Raw genomic sequence first — 19,776 nt, forward strand, 5'->3', positions numbered from 1 at the left:
GGCATGGTGTTACATGTAAACCTCTTATGGGTAGCTGAATCACAGCATAAGCCATAAGAAACAACACCTGTCATCAGCACACAAATATTCTTAACAGTTTTCTTAATACAGATACAGAACATTCTCTGTTCCTTTTGATTCCCATTAGGGTAATGACCTCAAACTGAAAAAAGACACATAACATAGTTAAAAAGAAAAATACAGCACTTCTGAAATAATGATTAGAACAGATATTTTTGGCAAAGTAGAAAGTGCATTACAATTTACTGTAGCATTCAGTTTATCCTTCAAGTGGTTATCAAGGTTTAGATTTACTGGAGACACTAAGCAGGGCATTTGTTTTGTGGGGCTTTGAATTCCTCCAGGCTTTCGATAGTTCTTAAAAGGCTTCTGTGTGTCTTTATGCTTCTTCCTCTTATTGTAGAGAAACAAATATTATCTTTGTTCATCAGTGCAAAATACAAAAGTTTAAATCAACATTCACTGTAAGACAACGTTGAGGTCTAGACCAACATACGTGCAAATGAAGTAGACTACCCTGCTTTGTTACGGGTACAAGCTCAGGCTTGGCAATGACAACACCAGCTGTGGTCAACAATAACCTTGCAGTGTTTTGTTAGAGTAACTGCTCAGTACAGTTATAATAAAGTCAACATAGCAGTAGGGGTCCTTGAGAGTGAAAGCACAGGATGATAACAGAGGTCTTGAGAGAAGAGGCTCATGATAACACAAGGAGCCCCAGGGGATGAGCACATACTGCCAATGGAATGTTCCTAGCTGCTAAAAGAGTGCAACTTGGAGAGCTTAGTAGAATTGCTTTTAGAGTATAATAGAGAAAATAAAAAGCCATACATCAAACACATAAAAGTTGCTATTTATAGTGAAGGGAGAAAGACCGGAAAAGATAAGATCATAGATTGTACAAGAGTGAGAACAGAGGAAGAACAGAGCATTGCAGCAGCACTATCTCACCTGGTTAAGGATGCTGCACGTGATCAATGCCCTGTGCAGCCCCCAAAGAAAGAAAAAAAGTGCCTTATTGTTTGCTCCTCTCCAAATTTTGCTTTTCCAGTTCAGTAATTGCATATCAAGTGTTACTGGTTACTGTATAAATGTGTTGCTTGCGGTGGTATCACATCACCAGTGGGCAGTTAAACTCTACCACAACTACTCTCTCACTCCCTCTCTTCAGGAGGACAAGAGAAGAAAATATGATAGAAAAGAGTTAAAGGGTTGAGATCGGGACAGGGAAATCACTCACCAGTCACTGTCACGGAAAGAGCAAAGTCAGTGTAGGGACATTAATATAATTCATTGCCTATCGTTATTAGCAGACTAGAAAAGAAGAACCAAAAGCAAACAACACCTTTTCCTCTCCACCCTCCTACCTCCCCTTCTCTGAGCAGTGCAAAGGTAAGGGGAATGGAGACTGTGGTCAGCGCATAACACTTCATCACTGCTGCTTCTTCATGGTCACTCTCTGCCACTGCTCAGTTCAGCTAAACCTTATCAGCACTGATAATTGGCATACAATTATCCCGTCATCCCTCCTACATTTCTGTCAGCTCGAAATGCCCATTCAGTTCCACATGTTGATGTGCTAACTGCATTTGGAAATGGGAGAATAAAACTCTGTGGGTTCCTGTCATTGAGTAAAGTGTCAAGAAACTTCCACTCAACCTGGAGAGAGAGTCAGGGAGCGGATGCAGCTCTAGACATTGGCAGGCTGTGTTTCAGACTGCATTAGAACTGAATCTGTTTACTGCTCCAAACTATAAGCTGCTTGATAAAGAAAAATCCATGTATTGGTACAACAACTCCAAATTATCAGTCATGATTTACATAAGTGACTGAGCCAAAATAAAATGCTATTTATTTTGTTTAGGCTGCTGTATCACATCTGGAGTCATCTCTGTGAAGATTTAGTCTGCAAGAGAGACTGGAAGAACAAGAACCCTGCAATTAGAACCCAATGCAAACTACCCAAATTTTAGGCCTTAGTGTGTAGGAGTAACCCAGAATATTTATCTAGTTCTCTCTTCTTTGAAAGAAATGGGCAGAAGGAACATAAGGAGGGATGGGACTGGGTGGAGTTTAAAGTCTTTTTTCCAGACTTGGCCAGAACAGCTGCACCACTGCAGAGAGATACTAATTTCCAGAAGTAAATTACTATTCCCTCTGAGCAAGGAAGAAGCTGAAGAGAAAATGTGATTCAGAGGAATATCTGAGTCACCACACTTCCCCAGGCTACCATTACACTGATGCAGTTCACATATCGCCTCTCGCTCAGGGCCATGCCAATAGGCACAATCTTACCCTAAATAAAGAACAGGACAGTTGTGTCAGCAACTTACAGTTTCCATAAGTAAGCTTTATATGCTGCTGTGTTTAAGGTCTCAGGGAAGATCAAGAATTTAGGAAGCTGTAAGACAGAGCATTTGTTATGTTCTCATACTAAAATATCCCTGTGTCACATGCTTTGTGTCTTTTCATAGCACAGAAAGTCCCCCCTGTAGAATAAAAACCCAGATGGATCATTTTATAATGATTAGGCATCACTATTTAAATGTAGACACCATGAATCACTCTGGAACAGCTGCCAGCGATTTGCCTTGGAAATAAAGCAATCATCCACCAAGTTTAAAGAACTGCTTTATAGGAAAGAGATGGAGTACACGTGTTCAATGAGAAAGAGACAACATTCCAGAAAAGGGAAATGATTTAGAAGTTTTGTCAAAATATCTATAATGGTAACAAGCTATCATCATTTACACCGCAAGGATCTCTGGTGTCATGTGGTCCAACCATTGGATTAAAACAGCGCCAATTTAGATTACTTGCGACTAAAATATTAATATCCACCATATAATGCTACTTGCTTTATTTAGGTATTTATGTTCTTTATTTATGAGAAATGAAAGGAAGAAAGTGTTACTATTAACTAGTCGTGAATAACGTGTTTAGCTTTCAGTGATGAACATATTACACATAAAGAGAAGTTTATTATGATTTGTAAGTATAAGAAGTCTCTTGCCAAAGCTGAGAAAACAAGAGTGGTCCTACTTCAGATTTTCTTTTATGAAAATGGAATTAGCACAAGAAACACAACCAGCAGATGAAAAGTAAAATCTCATAATGCACACAGCTCACCATTTTACTAGCAGTGTTGTAAAACTACCAAGGAAAGAGCTGGCAAATTAAATAAGACGTGCACATTCTTAAAACTGCTGTCATCTTCCAGCTCCTGCAATGGTACCTCTTCAACTATGTTTCCATCAAAAGCTCAGAGGTAGGCATTCTCGGGTTGACAGACTACGAGTCCATCTAAGACACTAACAGCTTATAATTCAGCAATAAGATCTCAGCATCAGATGCAACTGACATTGATAAAGCATAAGAATGGTGAGCAAGAAGGAAATGAATTGTTTTAATCTTTTTTACGCCAGCCTAGATCTGACCTTATCTACGAAGCAGGAAAATGAGTCTTTTCCAAAGACTTCTTCAGTAGGAAGGTTTTTGCCATTACAATTCTTTCCTTTCTCTCAGGAAAGTGACCCCAATTATCAAGCTGGAGGCAAGGCTGGAGTGGGAGTAACGTTCCCATTACAGCTGTTGTACTGAACAGTAAATAACAAAATTAATAAGGGTGAATAGCTAAAACACAGGACAAAAGTATGATTCTGTACCTGCTAGAAGGACATCTACTTGGGAATAAAAAAATATGCATTTCCCTGTCTCTGCAGTCAACCTTACATACATACACACACATACACAATCTTCTGACAAATGAGAACACTGTGGGACTTAGAGAATTCATCCTACTACAGTATATTACAGCAAAGAAAGTAGCAAGGATGTCATAGGAGTCTCATCTCCAAAACACAGATATAAACAAGAACCTTAGCTCTTGTTATACAGTTCAGTTACTATAGAAACACGGCACTTGCTGCCTTAATATCTGCTTCATGGAATATCCCAGTGTATGCCCACAGTCATAACAGGAAACAGCCAGTTCAATCTGGTTCCATGACAAAGTAACAACATTTGACTTCCTAATCTGGCCACCCATGAGTTTCATTTTGTCAGTAAGCCTGGTGTCCAGTGTCTTTCTTATTGATAGATCTTACTTCAGTCTTCTCATGGACTCACTTTGCTCCTGAGGACTCTTTCATTATGTCCTTACCAGAACAATTGTACATTACAGCAATGATGCAGGAAGCCAACAGTCCATCCCTCAATCTAAAAAAAAATAATTCACTCAAGAAATAGAACAAGGCACTGGATGCAAGGCCCTTGCCCAAAAGCTCTAAGTTGCTTGTTGAGAAACCATAGAACACAGAAGAAAGACATTTCTCACTATATACACCCCCTAAGAAATCTGGCCTGCTGGTTAGCTAACATCCCACATAAAATGAGCCAAATCACTCAATTCCCCACAAAACTAGAAGCATCCCACCATAGAGCTGAATGCTTTAAAAGCATTATAATTATCACAGAATTAATTTAAAATTCTCTACTTACAATACAAAATTAAAAAAAAAAAAAACAACTACTTCTCTACTCTCTTTAAACAGTCACATATAAGATTTACCAAGATGAGACGCACGCAGTCTTCCTCGTGTTTCTATATATGACACAGTGAGATAAGAGATAGAAGTCATCCTTAGCATAAGTGATCACATTTATCTGACTTTTTGATGAAAAGAAATCATATCCATCTTGAAGTCCTGCTGTGAAAATTTAGCTTCAAAATATCTGACCACATTAAGGATAAAATATTTTCTATGGCTATATAGTTTTGTGGACATTTTTATTATCTATGAGTGTGATGTTTAATATGAAGAAAAAGGGAAAAAAAGAGGAACAATGCATTCGGCAAGACTAATGGACAGCTAAACATAATATATCAGACAGGCAATGCATAGGAGGAGAAGTTAAATCAGACAGAAATGACCTTGGACTGAACAGCTTTTCTAAGCTAGTCTAGATTTTGAATTTACTTTTTTTTTTTTTTAGGGAGAGCGTCCATTTTCATTATGCAACAACTATAGAATGGAATTCATATAATCAAATGTAGATGACTCCACTGAGTTGCATATAAGGTAGCTGCCTCTCTGTGAGCAGAGAGAAATAGTCATTTTAAGGGCACAATTCATCTCATCTAAAAGACCTGGAAGGAGGCAGAGTTAAAGACACCTATTACTCAACAGCCATTACAGAAGAAGGGAGAGGCGATCAGTTCAATACTGAGACATCTCTATTGTACCAGTAACAGATGAAATAAAATCCTTCCAGACAGGCTAAGAAGTTCGGGTCTTTGTAGCCAGCTTCAGGCATCCAGCTTAAACTCCAACCAGGGATTTAATTTTAGAACTCGGGGTGAGGAACGTACCAGATATAATAATGAGGCTTACCTCCTACCTCCTTCTCTAAAAATATACAGTTTGTCTTCCAATTGCAATATACCTCAAAATGAGCAGACTACTGAATCACGCAAGGCAAACAGTTCCTCTTAGGTATCTCTTCATTTTTGGATTATTTATTTTTTAACCACGAAGAACACTTTTATTCATCTTAGAAGACAGTCTTAATTAGAATTCAAGAATAACTAATATATGAAGCTATATATCCTAAGAAATTTTTCTTTCAAGAAAATATAATAATAACAATAGAGATCGCTATATTTCCCACTTTCTGTCTTAGAGCTTTATTATTAACTGCACGCTCATTTACCATCCAGCTAAGTTTACTTGTGTTGGCAACAAAGGTCTGTCTAAGGGAGCAAGCACAGTCCTGGCATCAGGTCTGCATGACTTGGGAAGTGGGTGGCACATCTCTATATAGATCCAATATTTTCTAGCAGTTCTCACTGCGTTCTGTGCTGTAGACAGTAGTGAGATTTGACACAACTGAATACAGTCAGTAAACACAGGTATCCAGCTGTGATGCTGTGGGGATTTTTGTGTTGTTGCTACATAATGACTTTAAAAGGTACGGGACATAGTTTTCAAGAGAAAATACCAAATGAGTAATGAAACTGTGAAAAATGAAGCTTTCAGAATGGAAGATATTATTCATCTGTCAAAATCATAAAAAACTAACATTATATATCCTTTTCTTCCTAGAAAGAAGTGCTTTGCTACCCACAAGGTATACTCCAGTATTGGTTCCAGTTTAACTACAAAGGCAAGAGAAGCTTTGATAATTTATGATTGAAAAGTAACTTTCTGTAAATGAAAAACGGAAATATTTTTGCATGCTACCTTATGTCCTATTGATAATTACTTTAATTAAGCTTGTTTGGCTCCTGTCCCATCCAAGAAACATGTATTTTTATTTAGTTATATTTTGGGGGGTAGTAAGCTGAGTTTCATTGATTGTTCTTGTGCTAACAGTTATACCAGAAGTAAAGGGCTATGAAATGTCACCAGCTCTGAGAACTGACTCAGACAAGGTGCTGCACAGGCTTCCAGTTATTGCCAAGACATAGCTGTATAAAAGAGAAAAGCGAGGGCAGGACTGCTGGGTTCTGACTCCACCAATAGCACTGGTTTCCTCTTCAGTCCCTTTCAAGTTGATATTTCTATCCTGAGTTTTCCGTTCAGAAGGCCTTTAGATAATAAAGATTTGGTCATTAGGTCACGTTAATAAAGACCACTGAGATATCCAGACTGCAAGCTTTAGGGAAATGCAGGTCATTTTAATAACATAAAAAGCAGATGTATACGTCTAGAATAGCATAAGCTTCATATTTGAATCTGCTAAATAATATGATGGTGGAATATTTGCTACCATAAAATCCAGCCTAAGGACCATTTTGAAAATGCCTTCAAAAGCTACATCTACTGCAGTGACATTCAATAAAGCAAACTCTCCTTATTCTTTCAGTTTGCATATCTTCCACATGCATTCTTTATTTTATTTTATTTATTTATTTATTTTTGAGATACACCACACATATGAAATTGGGTCCAGCCTTCTCTCCTTTTGTTACATAGTTTTCCCATGCAAGTCACAGCATAGGGAAGCCTACCTACAGCATTTAGGTCCTTTACATGGCTTAAAACACCAGACTATAATGCAAATGACTTGCTTGATTTCCCATTCAAATCCTCTGACACACGCAGGATTTCCTTTTTGCTAACACTGTACAATTACTTTCTCTCCATGCAAGCACCACAACTGTGGTATTCCAAAGCTTCCCTGGTAACTTTACCAGAGCACAATTAACATTCCACATCTCCAGTAAACAACCATTAGCAAAAGCATTTAGTCATACTTCTAAAGTTAATAATTTATTGTCTCTCTTCATTAATTATAAAAAGCTGAAAATTTTGCTACAAGTGTCTGTGTAAAGATCTAAGGAAGACAAGCTTTGGATGTGTTACATAAAAGCACGCACCAAAGGATCTGTGTTACATTTTTAAAGGGAGATGACTAATGCTGAAATTCATCAATATTCACCCTTTTGAGACATTTGACTAGGAGATAACCGACCTTGAAATAGGTTATGCATCTTCAGTTTAGGATGCATAACAAGTCATGGTCAATTAATACACAACAGAGCCCATAATCATGGAGATTATTGCCTGATCTGGAGGAAACATACTCAAGGGCATTACAGCCTAATTTAGATTCGCAGTCAAATTGATAACTTCGACACCTCAAGTACTCAGAAACCACAGCCATCAGCACTCTGGAAACACACACAGATCTCTAATAAACACTGACATTCTATAATGGTGCTTAAGAATGAGCTGTAAAACTTTAATAAAATAAATATTAGGCCCATAAACCTCATTACAAAACTTCACTAAGTCATAATAGCATGGTCCAGAACTTGTCCCCTGCAGCTATTTCTCAGCACAAAGCAGCCTCTCAAGACGAAGGATTCAGCCCTAGGCTTCTCCTGCTCGTAGAGGAGACACCCTCCAGGAAAATGGACAACAGGGCAGCTCCTCACCGAGCCAGGCTGCTGCAAAGCTCAGACCACACCACCACTGGAAATGCTCTCCCTGCTCTTCAGAGTTCTCACTGAAGCAAACTCAATGCACTGCCACCCCTTTTCTGCTTAGCCTCTAGCTTAGATCATCTCAACCAGAGCAAAGGCTACAGGTGCTGGATGGATGAATTAAAAACATGGAATAAAATTGGAGGATCCACATATTTTTAGAACTTGTAAGATAGCTTTGCTTTTAATGCTTATATTTTGTTTTCTCCTGCAGAATATGTGAATATTAATAAAACAAAACTCAATCATTTCCATTAATTTTTGTGGATGGTTATTAATCTAAAGATGACTCCCACTCCCCACTGAAAAAAAAGTCCCAAATTACATCTGTTTTTAAATTTGAAATGAGTTTTTCATATGTCTTGAAGCAGATGGAAACAAATGAATAATAAATAAGAATGCCTTATACTTACAGTATTTGGAGCCTTTAATCTAAGGATTTTAACAGAGCTCAAAAAAGTATTTAGTAATTAACCCTGACTTTAGTGAGAGCAAGACAAATCCTTGTAACCTTTCTTTTAGCTCAGATGAAAGATAAAAGAAAAAAAAGAAATGAAAAGGTGTGATTTTCCTCTTTTACATTCTCAATCAATAATGTACAGCATTAGCTGGAGAAATAACTCCTTGATGCCATTCTCCACACACACCTTACAATGAAACAATGCTTTAAACTCCAGCTAGCTATCTGATCTGGAGGTGAAGGCTGCAGCTCAAATGCTAGTGGCATGCCAGCTGCTAAATAAATGAGCAATCACAGTAAGAAATGAGTAAACTTCTCCTGTTGCATCTCAAGGCTCTGAGTTACAGAAAGCTGAAGGATACCTCTTTGCTGGCCTGAAGAGGAGATGCTGGGGTTAAGTGAAGTTAAATTTCCCTGTCCTCAAGAAAAATCACTGCATTTAGCACAGCAGGGCTGGAGAGTCTTCACAGCCCGGTAGCTGCACCAGTGGTCTTAGTGACCAAGCAAAGCAAAGAGATCTGTCACCAAACACATCCAACTCAAATGAGTGGCTTGTTTTAAACTCTGTGAAACTGCTTTTTTTTTTTTTCTGGGAATAGACTGTTTGGGGGAAAAAAAAAGAAAAGAAAAAAAATCATCCTGACTCAGCTATTCTGTGCAGTTAATCCAATCACTTTGGTGCACTTTCTTAGTTACTTTTCATTTAACTTCTCTCTCAAGGCAGACTGAATTGACAGAAATGAACTCAAATTCTGATTTTTCAGCACTTATGTCAGTCAGGTTCAATGGGTATTGATTCTTCCCTTTTCCACATGAGCTGCTGGTGTGGGATGGAGGGACCAGGAAAGAATAAAGGAATTTCAAAGATTATCTGAGATACAGATCCTCCTTCTCGGGGAGAAAAGCCTTGGTCAGTGAAAACAGTAGCTGAAGATTTCCACATCAGTGAATTGGACTGCTACCGATGGCAGCAAGGATCAGGGAATAATGCAGATGGCCATGCATGCTATCATCATAAAATAAATCATGAGTTGATTTTCAACAATGACTACAGGGAAGAGTAAAGGGAATACTGTAAACACTGGGCATGATCTGCATAGAAAGCTTAAAAGAGCTTTAAAATTTAATTGACACCATCAAAACAGTAACCAGAACAAATGCATATCTGTGAATTTAAAAAGGTGTGCAATAACACATCTCCAATTTCAAATTAAAACTAAAGTTCCCTGGAAGTAGTAGTAAACCCTCATCCTATTTATTTTACAAAATGACATACAGTATAGCACTAACCTTATTAAAATTCAATATTTGTTTATCAATGGCAGTTCTGTGTTTAATACTGAGAAGACTGAGGGACACAAAACACGATTTCTATTGATTTTCTCCTTCCACACATTTGGTCACAAAATTCAAGCATTTTGTGTACTTTTTTTAAACTTATCTCTTGAATTTGTTACCGTTTTTCAGTTGTAGCTACACAACAGAGATCTTGCTACAAGATCAAAAACAAAAATCACGTGTTTTGTTGTTGTTATTGTTTTCTAATCCAAAGCACAAAACAATTCCCTAGCCTTGTTCTAAGGTTTGACACACCATTGTCCTCACAGCCTGCTTTTCCCCACAGATTGCTTAGGATGCACATCATGCTTCTGCGCCTCCCTGCTTATACCTCCATCTCCCAGCACTTGTTACAACGCACTCCTTACAACAGCTCCAGTTTCAAATTTCACTGAGCACACTCTCCAGTCTGTATGCTCCTCTGTAACAGAGCTCACACAATGCTCTCAAGCCTTCCCATCAATATTTGCAGCGTTGACATCAAGTCAGTCTATGCACTGTATCAGCCAATACACGTGTTGGTTACTCAGCTGAGGCTACCATATAGAAATGATTCTACGTGAGCCATCCTTGCTTCCCCTCTTCCATTCCCTTCACTTCCTCCTACCTTGATGAGTGAGGCACTCCTCTATCAATTTTAGCTATAGATTCATAAGAATTAGGGAAGGGATTGCTAGACAGAGTAGTCATATAAACCTGGCCTGCTAACAAAACAAGGGCACAAAAACAAGGCTACAAAATAAAAAAAGGTGAGGACAAATGGAACACCTAAAGCCGAGAAACAAAATTTAAGGCATTTGCATCATCAATATAAATTTGCTCTGAAGACAGATTCACAGCTAGGTTCTATTACACAGAGCACACTGTGACTGTATCAAAGGGCGATGTCATTAAGCCACCCTCATTAACAGTGCCTGCCAAGGACAGGTAGAACTCAGCTCAATGGAACCACGATTCGTATCACCCAGGAGCAGGAATGTAAGAGCTGAAGCTGCTCACAGCATAAAAACCCCTTTAGCAGGTAACCAGTCAGGACAGAAATGACTCAAAACACATTAATGGGAGGTGCTAATGAAGGATGGCACACTGTCCACAGCCTTCAGTGAACGAGATCGGTCCCAGGCTTCTTACCTCCAAGCAGCTGCAGGACCAGCACTACCTTTCTGCTCCAAGTGCCTCAGCACACACTGTGAGTCAGGAGCCCATACAGTTCTGTGAGCAGGCTGGTTCAGAGCATTTAGCAGTTTGCAGTGATTCCTCCCACCTGATGTAGCTCAGCTGCACTTGTGATTCACTTAGCTGCTACTCCAAGGAGAGGCAGGCTTCATCTCATGCATGTTCTTGCTACTTTGCATAGTAATTGCATGATGGATTGGAGAATATTACTAAATTGCCATGTTCCTGACTGAATCAGACCAGCTAGTTTTCATACTCATGTTTCTATTTTGTATTTTCCACGGCATAGCTTTTTTTCTGTTTCCACTGTCCCATCTGTTCTACATCTTGAGTTGAAATAAGCCACTTATATTAATCTCTGCAATCTGATACAGGCAGTTACAGTGCTGGAGTTACAGACACAGACAGACATGTTTACAGGAGCAAGGAACAAAGCTGTAACCCATTTGAACGCATCCTTCTGTGCACTGTGGATTACCAGGCTGCACACATCCACTAAAAAGTGATTAGAACCATCTCACGTATCTAGATGACTCATGATGTGGACAGAGTAAATGAGAAATGCTCTGTTTTTATCTATGCTCTCACCTAGATAAGTCCAACTTACACATACTTGCCTTTGGAGATCACCTTTAGTCCCAGAATTACCAAAATGTCTAAAAACTATTATGTTTTGAAGTGAAAATTACCGTTTTTGTTGCTACTATGTATGTATTTTATTCTTTCTTTCTGAAGACTGAGAGGGGACCTGATAAATATTTATAAATATCTAATGGAACATGAGAAACAAATGGATGAGTCCAGGTTCTTCTTGGCGATGTGTAGCGATAGGACAAGGAGTATTGGCCTAAAACTTGAACATAGGAAGTAATAACATGCAGAAGAACTTCTTTACAGTAAGGGTGATGGAGCACTGGAACAGGTTGCCAAGAGAGGTTGTGGAGCCTCCTTCTATGGAGATATTCAAGACCTGCATGGTCATCTACCTGTGTGACCTATTGTAGGGTACCTGCTTTAGCAGGGGGGATGGACTCATTGATCTCTTCAGGTCTCTTCCAACTCCTACACTTTTGTGATTCTGTCATGTATACACCATAAACTGTTCAGTTAAGTTCTACATGTTTATACCAGTGCATGCCTGTTAAAGGCATAAACTTTGGTCTGTTATCAAGGAAGCTTTTTTCACACTGCTATACTATGGAATAAGTGATTAGAATAATCAGAATGCTTCAAAGAAAAGGCAGAAACCATTATATTTTCAGATTTTATCACCTCCTCATAAATAGAACTGAGTTTAAATCAAGAGATTTGAATGTAATGTTCTCAATATTATGCTAAGACAAATTTTATTCAACAGAACATTGCACAGGCACACAGAATTTAGCATACCACTCTTTCAGCATAGCTGTATAGCAAATTACACAGCCTTATTTGAGGACTGTAGAAACATAAATGTGGCTAACTTTACATTACTTGTGAGAGTTGTACTTAGCTAAAAAGTAACAATCAGATTTTGACTACCCTCTGAGATCAGCATGATCCAGGGCCACAAGGTCATCTTAAGGAGGTCCGTCAGAATGCCATAACTTAGGGTCTCTTTCTAACATCCTGGGATATCAGCTCACAATAGAAGAGAAACTTCTAAAATGGTTGAAGATACCCATACTGGCAAAAGCATATTATTTATAAGCTATTCAAAACTAACTTTAAAACATCTTTCTGACTTTTTTTGTAGTTATAAACAGGAGAGTTGTCAAAGAAAGAACCACAGATTAAATGTTCTAAGATATTTGCTAAAAACTAAAAACTTTAGTATAACTAAAACTTTTTGTAATAACTAAAAACTTTACTAGGTAAGATTGCTAGTAAATATATTCAGATAATGCTTCCACTGAAACAACCCATTATGAAACAGCACTCCCTACGCATCTGGAAACAACTCTTTTCCTCGTGCTAATTAGAACCAAGGTTTTAAGAGATGCCCAAAGAACCTGTGCTATGTGCCTGGCAGGCACTTTATACTTTAAAGCATTTTACACTGTTAATTCATTTCCTTTTTCATACTTACAACATGAAATATAAGCTTTAAAAACCACAGGGAACTCATAGTTAAACACAGAGCAAGATTACTAGTCCCTACTGTATCAAAGATATTTGCAAGTATGCAATCTCACCCTGATAGGGTTAGCTGAATTCATAAAACACTTTTAGCCTTGATGATCTTGTGATATTTATATTCTCTCATAACATAAACTTCTCTTAGCTGATCATGAACAACCAACAGAGAAAATATGTTTTGGATTTGTACTATAGATATTGAAGTAATATAGCAGAAGATTGTGTGGAAGACAAAAAAGAAATATTATGTTATTTATGGTCCTTTCATGGATGGCCAACTTTCCTTTCTTATTGGAACATCCATTAGTATGTTTTCTCCTGAGGACACTTCTTTCAAATGCGTCCTTTCTTAATGTCTGTCTTCTCTGGTTCAAAATATTGAGTTTACACTAAATATTTTAAGTCATACAAATTAATTCTTCAAAGAACAGAAAAAGTGGTAGCAGGCACACTGTCCTTCCTGGGAGAAGCCTTACTCTAAAATAAGATTATACTTTTGATGAAAGCAGGTACTTCTGAACCTCTACTGCACCTCTGTACAATAGATGACTAACATACGGTGGCCTAGAAAGCAGACAAAGGATTTTATTTTCTTGACAACAAGATAACAGGACTTTTCTTTTAGTATGTATGCTTCCAGGTTCAGTTTCCAGCTCAGAATGTCTAAGTCCATACTGGATAAGCTTATTCCTGAACTTCCAAATTCACTGGAGTACACTGTACTCCTCTGGCAGCACTGAAGCTTTCAAATAAGAATAAATATAACTTAAATCAGATTATTTTATATTGTTTAGGAATGGACCTAAGAAGCTGAACCTTGATCTCCAGTGACAAGTCCTGTGCTCTTCACCAATGTATAGCCTAACAAGCTGAATGCTGGAATGTTTCAAAGCTATCGGTAAATCTTTTATACGAGTTACAATTGGTAAGAGTGCATCATGCCTAAAGCAAGTACTGTCAGCCACAACTGATTATTTAATAAATATTATTCAATCTGGATTTTGTCTGTGTGCTTCCCTTCTGCTGGTGCATCCAGTCATACTAACCACTTTTTTATTCAGCTTTATCTCTTCTACGTTGTCTCTCATCTCTGTTTCCAATTAGCTAATTATTAAATCCTTATCACTTAATAAATAGTTTTCTGTCTTACAGAGAATACTCGCATTTTCTGAATTAATCAATTTGAACGGTATCTTTACAGTCTAAGAACACTATTTTGGTGTTCCTTGAAACAATGAGCAATTCATCATCATATATACCTGGAGCATCTGCCACATGAGGAAAGGCTGTGTAACCTGGGTCTGTTCAGCCTGGAGAAAAGGAGACCGAGAGGAGATCTGATTAATGTTTATAAATATCTAATAGGAAGTGGGAGGCAAATGGATGAGGCCAGGCTCTTCTTGATGGTGTGTACTAATAAGACAAAGAGTAATGGACTAAACTTGAACATAGGAAGTTCCATACTAACATGCAGAAGAACTTCTTTATGGTAAGGTGACAGAGCACTGGAAGAGGTTGCCCAGAGAGGTTGTGAAGTCTCTTTCTATGGAGATATTTAATGCTCATCTAGACGCATACTTGCGTGACATACTGCAGAGGGGTTCAACTTGAAGATCCCTTCCAACCCCTGCAATTCTGTGATTCTGTAATATATATGTCATATAACATACAGTGTTACCAAATATACACTGAACGTTCTGCAAAAGGCTGGAAAAAGTCAAGCCCTACGCAGAGATACCCAGTACAATTTCTACTGAGCATAGCAGATTGGTAGTAGCTAAAGTATATGGTAATCAGTGAGCAGAAGTAACCACTCAAGTTTGGAGCTTACATTGCAAAGTTATCTTGCTTTTCCTTTGTTTGGTTATTTTTTCTAATTTAAATTCATGAAGAGATTTATGAAATCTTTCTACAGATATTGCAAAACAGAATTAAGGATGAAAACCTTCTAGATCTCATATTGAGACTGGTTCCTAGAAGAAGCTAAATGTACTTGCTGTACAAGAGGGTTAAGCATAGAGTTAGCATAAAATACTGACAAAACTACAAAGAAAAAACTGCAAGATTCGACATGTGAACAGCCAGCCTACTAGTACTGATAATTATAGTCAACATACAAATATTTTTTAGCATCTTATAATGCTAACATATTTGCAGTGTTTTGCACAGTATAAATATAATGCAATGAAGTGACAAAATTTGCAGTAGCTAGTAACGTTGCCATGGTATTACCTAAGGAGGAGAGAACTCTTTGTGTGTGTATTACTGTTGGAAGTATAATCAGGGAAATGCTGAAATTACTCACCCAGTTAATACTGGATAAGAAACAGGAAATCTGTGTGTGTGCATGTGAATGAAGTCTGTAGATTTACAATTTAATATGTCCTTACACACTTACATCCATTTTAATGTGAACAGAAGGTTCTAAGCACCCAGAACAACTGCACTCCATCGCTATGAATGAGCTCATGCATATCAAAGACCAAAAAGCATTAGGATCTGCCTTACATGGTTCAACTAGATTTAAAGGGACAACTCACATGCACCTGAGAATTCGAATTTGATGCAGTAAACAGGGATTCCTAAGAGAAATTATGATACTAGAAGTAAGAAATCTGCCACAGAACAGGTTTACATAAGCCAATATATGAGGCCTACAGAAAAAACAGTATTTGACTATGAAGCACTTGGACAATTAGACCTTACGCTGAACCACGAAAGTAAGGCTATACCTCAAATAAAGCAATAGCTACTCTATGTGTTTTTTTAATTGATATGTTTAACTGACAAAATGAAATATAGAACTGAGGATTTAAAAATCTTCTATAATGATTAAACAATTGTGGCAATTCTGAGCTATTATTATTCATTTTGTTCACAAATTTCAGTAGGCTTCTGCTGAGTCACACAAATGGCAAACCTGGCCAACTGGGTGGATATTCAACATGATTACTATAGTGAAACCAAATACCCCATTATGCTTCTGCATCATATCTTATCTTATTGACTGACTGTATAGATTGTGAAATTCAGATATTCAAAGAATGGTAATTCAAGTTCATCAAGCAACTTCCCTAATTCATAAACACATAGTTAATTGGTAGCCATAAAAATAAAAGAAGAAAAGAAGAAAAAATATTTCAGATTAGATGCTTTTTATACACATATCTTCTTCAATTAAGTCTCCCAGTTTCAATACTTGAAAATGCTATGTGACATATCATGAATCACTTCTCAGCCATCCTAACAGCCTGAAGCCAAAAACTGTTTCCTTAATATGGCTGATCAGTGCACTCACCCTTTTGGGATTGAAGGTACTGAGCCTATTTGCCTAACCTTCAAGTGTCTCTCCAGTAGTAGAAATGAAGACAGTAACATTGCTGAGAAGGGTGCAAGAAGCAGAAAGCAGCTGTCCTAGAAGACCATGAGCAGAGGCAATCTTATAACTCAATCTAAAAAACAAGGCATTAATGCCACCTGGACCTGTCTGAAAGAAAACATTTCAAATCACTTTAAACCTATTCTATTTTTACTAAACATTTTACTTTCAAAACTACTGTCCCAGGGGCATTCTGGGAGAACAACAACATAAACGAACAGCCATTGATGAGAGCCAATTGCATTGTGCATTTATGTTATCGGAATGAGCCCTTACTGTAACAGCAATCTTCTATTTTAGTTCCAGTGAAAAACAAGGAAACATGAATTTCCTGTGCAGTAACCAGTGGCTCATTGCCAGCTTGCTCTTCCAAGGGCTTGTAATTATTTCTGAGAATATTTTACAGCTCATGTTACCTTCAGTATTTTTTTAATAAAGGAAAGTTCTTGGGTGAGCAAGACAGAGCAATTTGTCAGGATAAGAAAAGGAAAATATCTTTAAAAGCCTCCAGTCCTTGAAAGTTTCCTGTACTTCGGGTTTCATTTTCAACTCTATTGACCCCACCTCAACTTAGACATGGGCTTCTTTGTGAGGTGACCAATTATGAACTGACAAGCTGCCACTAAATGGTCGCTAAAGCAATTAATATTAAAAAACCCAACAACTTTACAGGGCATAATTGGTAAGGCCCAGTGTGGCAGGTGGCTGTGCACTGCCTTGTGCACTATTGATCCCAGTAGGTCCCAGCTGGCTTCAGCACAAAAAGTCAGAAGGATCGTGAGGCCCCACTTTCACGGTCTGTATTGGTACTGAAAATCAAGATCAAGCGAGCTTTTTCCCTTCTGCTCCACCTAGTCAGTCCCAGCCAGTTCCCAACCAGCTCCACAACCCTCTCCGCCCTGCCCAAAGCATCAACCTGTCAGTGAGGTTATGGCACCTTCTCAGAGCTTTGTGAAGAAGGGATGGCAACCAAGAGGAGTAGGACTTCAGGAGATGCAGGAGGAAGCATGTGGAAGGGTCATGGCTGGAGAGGCACGTCATGCCTGTGAGGCAGCCTCTCTTCTTCTCACTAGAGGAGAAGAAACAAGCAAGGAGGAATGCACTGCTAAAAGAAACCATCCTAAGTTCACCCTCCTGCGCTGCTTAAAAGGTTTATGGTGGTAAGAAGGGCAGAGGCGGCCAGGAAGTAAGAAGAGGCATTGGGCGTTGGACCTATGGCTGGGCCTGAAAAAAGACAAGGAGAGATGCCTCCCTTGAATGTTAAATCACCTTCATTTCTCAGTGCCCAAATCAATAAGTACATTAATTGGCATTAAATTAAGGAGAACTCCTTGAGCTGAGAATGTTTTGTTGCGACACGCTATCATTTTGATGGACTAATGTTTTATGTGTTAGCATACTGTGTATCTTCTGAACTGCTGATATCCTTAAAAAAAGTCTTTTCATATATATAAAGGCTGCTCTCCTATTTTAATTTGCTGGCCCACAATGTCAGAGTTAGATGGTGGTGGTATGGCACTGGAAGTTAAACCTTCCCACCAATATTCCATTTTGTTCCTATGCAACAGATGGCAGCAGAGGTGCAGACTGACAAAATGACATCTTAGCATAGAAGTATGGATGAAACAAAGGTATGTAATTGAATCCATGTGGAAAAAATAGCACCCATTGACAATCATTGATACTTCCTGAATGTTTAAGGAGAGCAAACAGTGGATGTGAGAACAGTGAGGCGGTGAGGGGTGCATTTCAGCAGTGGCAACAGTGATGTGAAGGACAAGCCACATTCCTGACAACCATGTACAGTTGTTACACACAAAATAAAGAGTCTTGATCAGCTCATCCATTTGAATCAGCAGATTATGATCAGGGAACTGTATACAGAGCTGAATATTGGCTTCAATGCACTGAAAATGATGGTGACAACACTGGAATAACACAAAGTTTGTACCAGGTGGGTCCTCTGAATACTCACACAGAAACAAAAAGAACACCATAACTAAGCTTGTCAGGACCTATACAAGCCTGAAGGTGACAACATCTCAGTGATGAGACACAGTGTCACCACTATGAGCCAGAGTCAAAATGGCAGACCATGGAGTGGCAAGATACGAATTCTCCATCGAAGAAAATGTTCAAGATGCAGTGTGGGATCAAATGAAGTGCACTGTCTTTAGGGATAGGAAAAAGGTGATCCTCCTGGATCTCCTCAAACCCAGACAAACCATCAACTCTGAGACTGCAACGCTGACTAAGCTGAAGGCTTGAACTTCCAGAGTCAGGTCAGAGAAGAAGACAACCTTTTTCTTGTAACACGATAATACCAGGCCCCATACCAGTTTGAAGATCATGGAGTACAATGCTGATCCAGTTGTTTGGGCCAATGAAAGATGGACTACGTGGACAACATTTTCCTAGCAATGATGCTGTCAAAGAATCTGTGAAACAGCGGGTCACCTCCACCGGTGCAGATATTTATGAGCATGGCACGTGAGATTTGTTCATCAATGACAAATATGTGACTATGCTGAGCAATAGTGTTTTGTGAGAATTTGCTCCATTAAATAGTTTTCATTGCACTTTTTGTATCTGTATCTGTAGTTTCCATGGAAATAAAGGGGAGGCATTACTTTTGGAGCAACCTATGTATATGAAGTGATTCACAGGAACTCCAAATAGAAAAAACTATGCCATGTCAGTATAAAATATGTATGTTTGTAGATTATCGTCACTTTTTGTGTACTCATAATCATATATGGTAAACCTAACACACTATTTATGTATACATGCACCCAACAAATTTGCTATATTAAATGATCACACAATGGGAATCAGAATCTTTACCCTGACAAGGTACAGATACAATGTTTGATACACAGATGTGTTTCTTTCCTTCCATTTTTCTTTTCTCATTCCTTTAAAAGGAGTGACAAGCTGGTGGCATCCCCTAGAAGGTGGCACATTTCTTTGGGAAATGCAGCAGCCTCAGTTACTGCAGGACAGGGGCCGAAAAAAACAGAATGAGAGAAAAGCATTCCCTGATCCTGCAGATCAAAGAGAGCCCAAATGATTGCTAAGAGCAGTAAAGGGCTACAAGGAGACTGAAAGGAGATACTGCCAAGGACCAGTAAGCGCATTCATAGTTTGTAAGAGCTCAGATGTGAATAGCTGACCGAAAGCAAAGATTGTCCATTGTGAGGTCACAGGGAGAAGAGAGTCACTGGATTATAAACCTCACATCTGCACTCTGCTTCATCAGGCCTCTTTGAAATCTCTGCAGCTTTTATTAACTAT

The 19,776-nt window shown here is 38.5% G+C and overlaps 1 protein-coding gene across 17 annotated transcripts in view; it reads right to left on the reverse strand.

Annotated features, from left to right (window-relative positions):
• DLGAP2 (DLG associated protein 2) overlaps positions 1-19,776 on the reverse strand; it is a 453,855-nt gene that overhangs the window by 253,962 nt on the left and 180,117 nt on the right. The window contains exon 1 of one of the 17 annotated variants that reach the window (XM_090136325.1): positions 10,941-11,002. The exons of the other annotated variants lie outside the window; for them this stretch is intronic. The gene's annotated coding sequence lies outside the window, so the exon portion shown is untranslated. Of the gene's footprint in view, positions 1-10,940; positions 11,003-19,776 lie in introns of those variants that run through there. 17 annotated transcript variants of the gene reach the window in all.

This window comes from Phasianus colchicus, chromosome 2, assembly GCF_987193195.1.
Source record: "Phasianus colchicus chromosome 2, bPhaCol1.hap1.1, whole genome shotgun sequence".
Lineage (NCBI taxonomy): Eukaryota > Metazoa > Chordata > Aves > Galliformes > Phasianidae > Phasianus > Phasianus colchicus.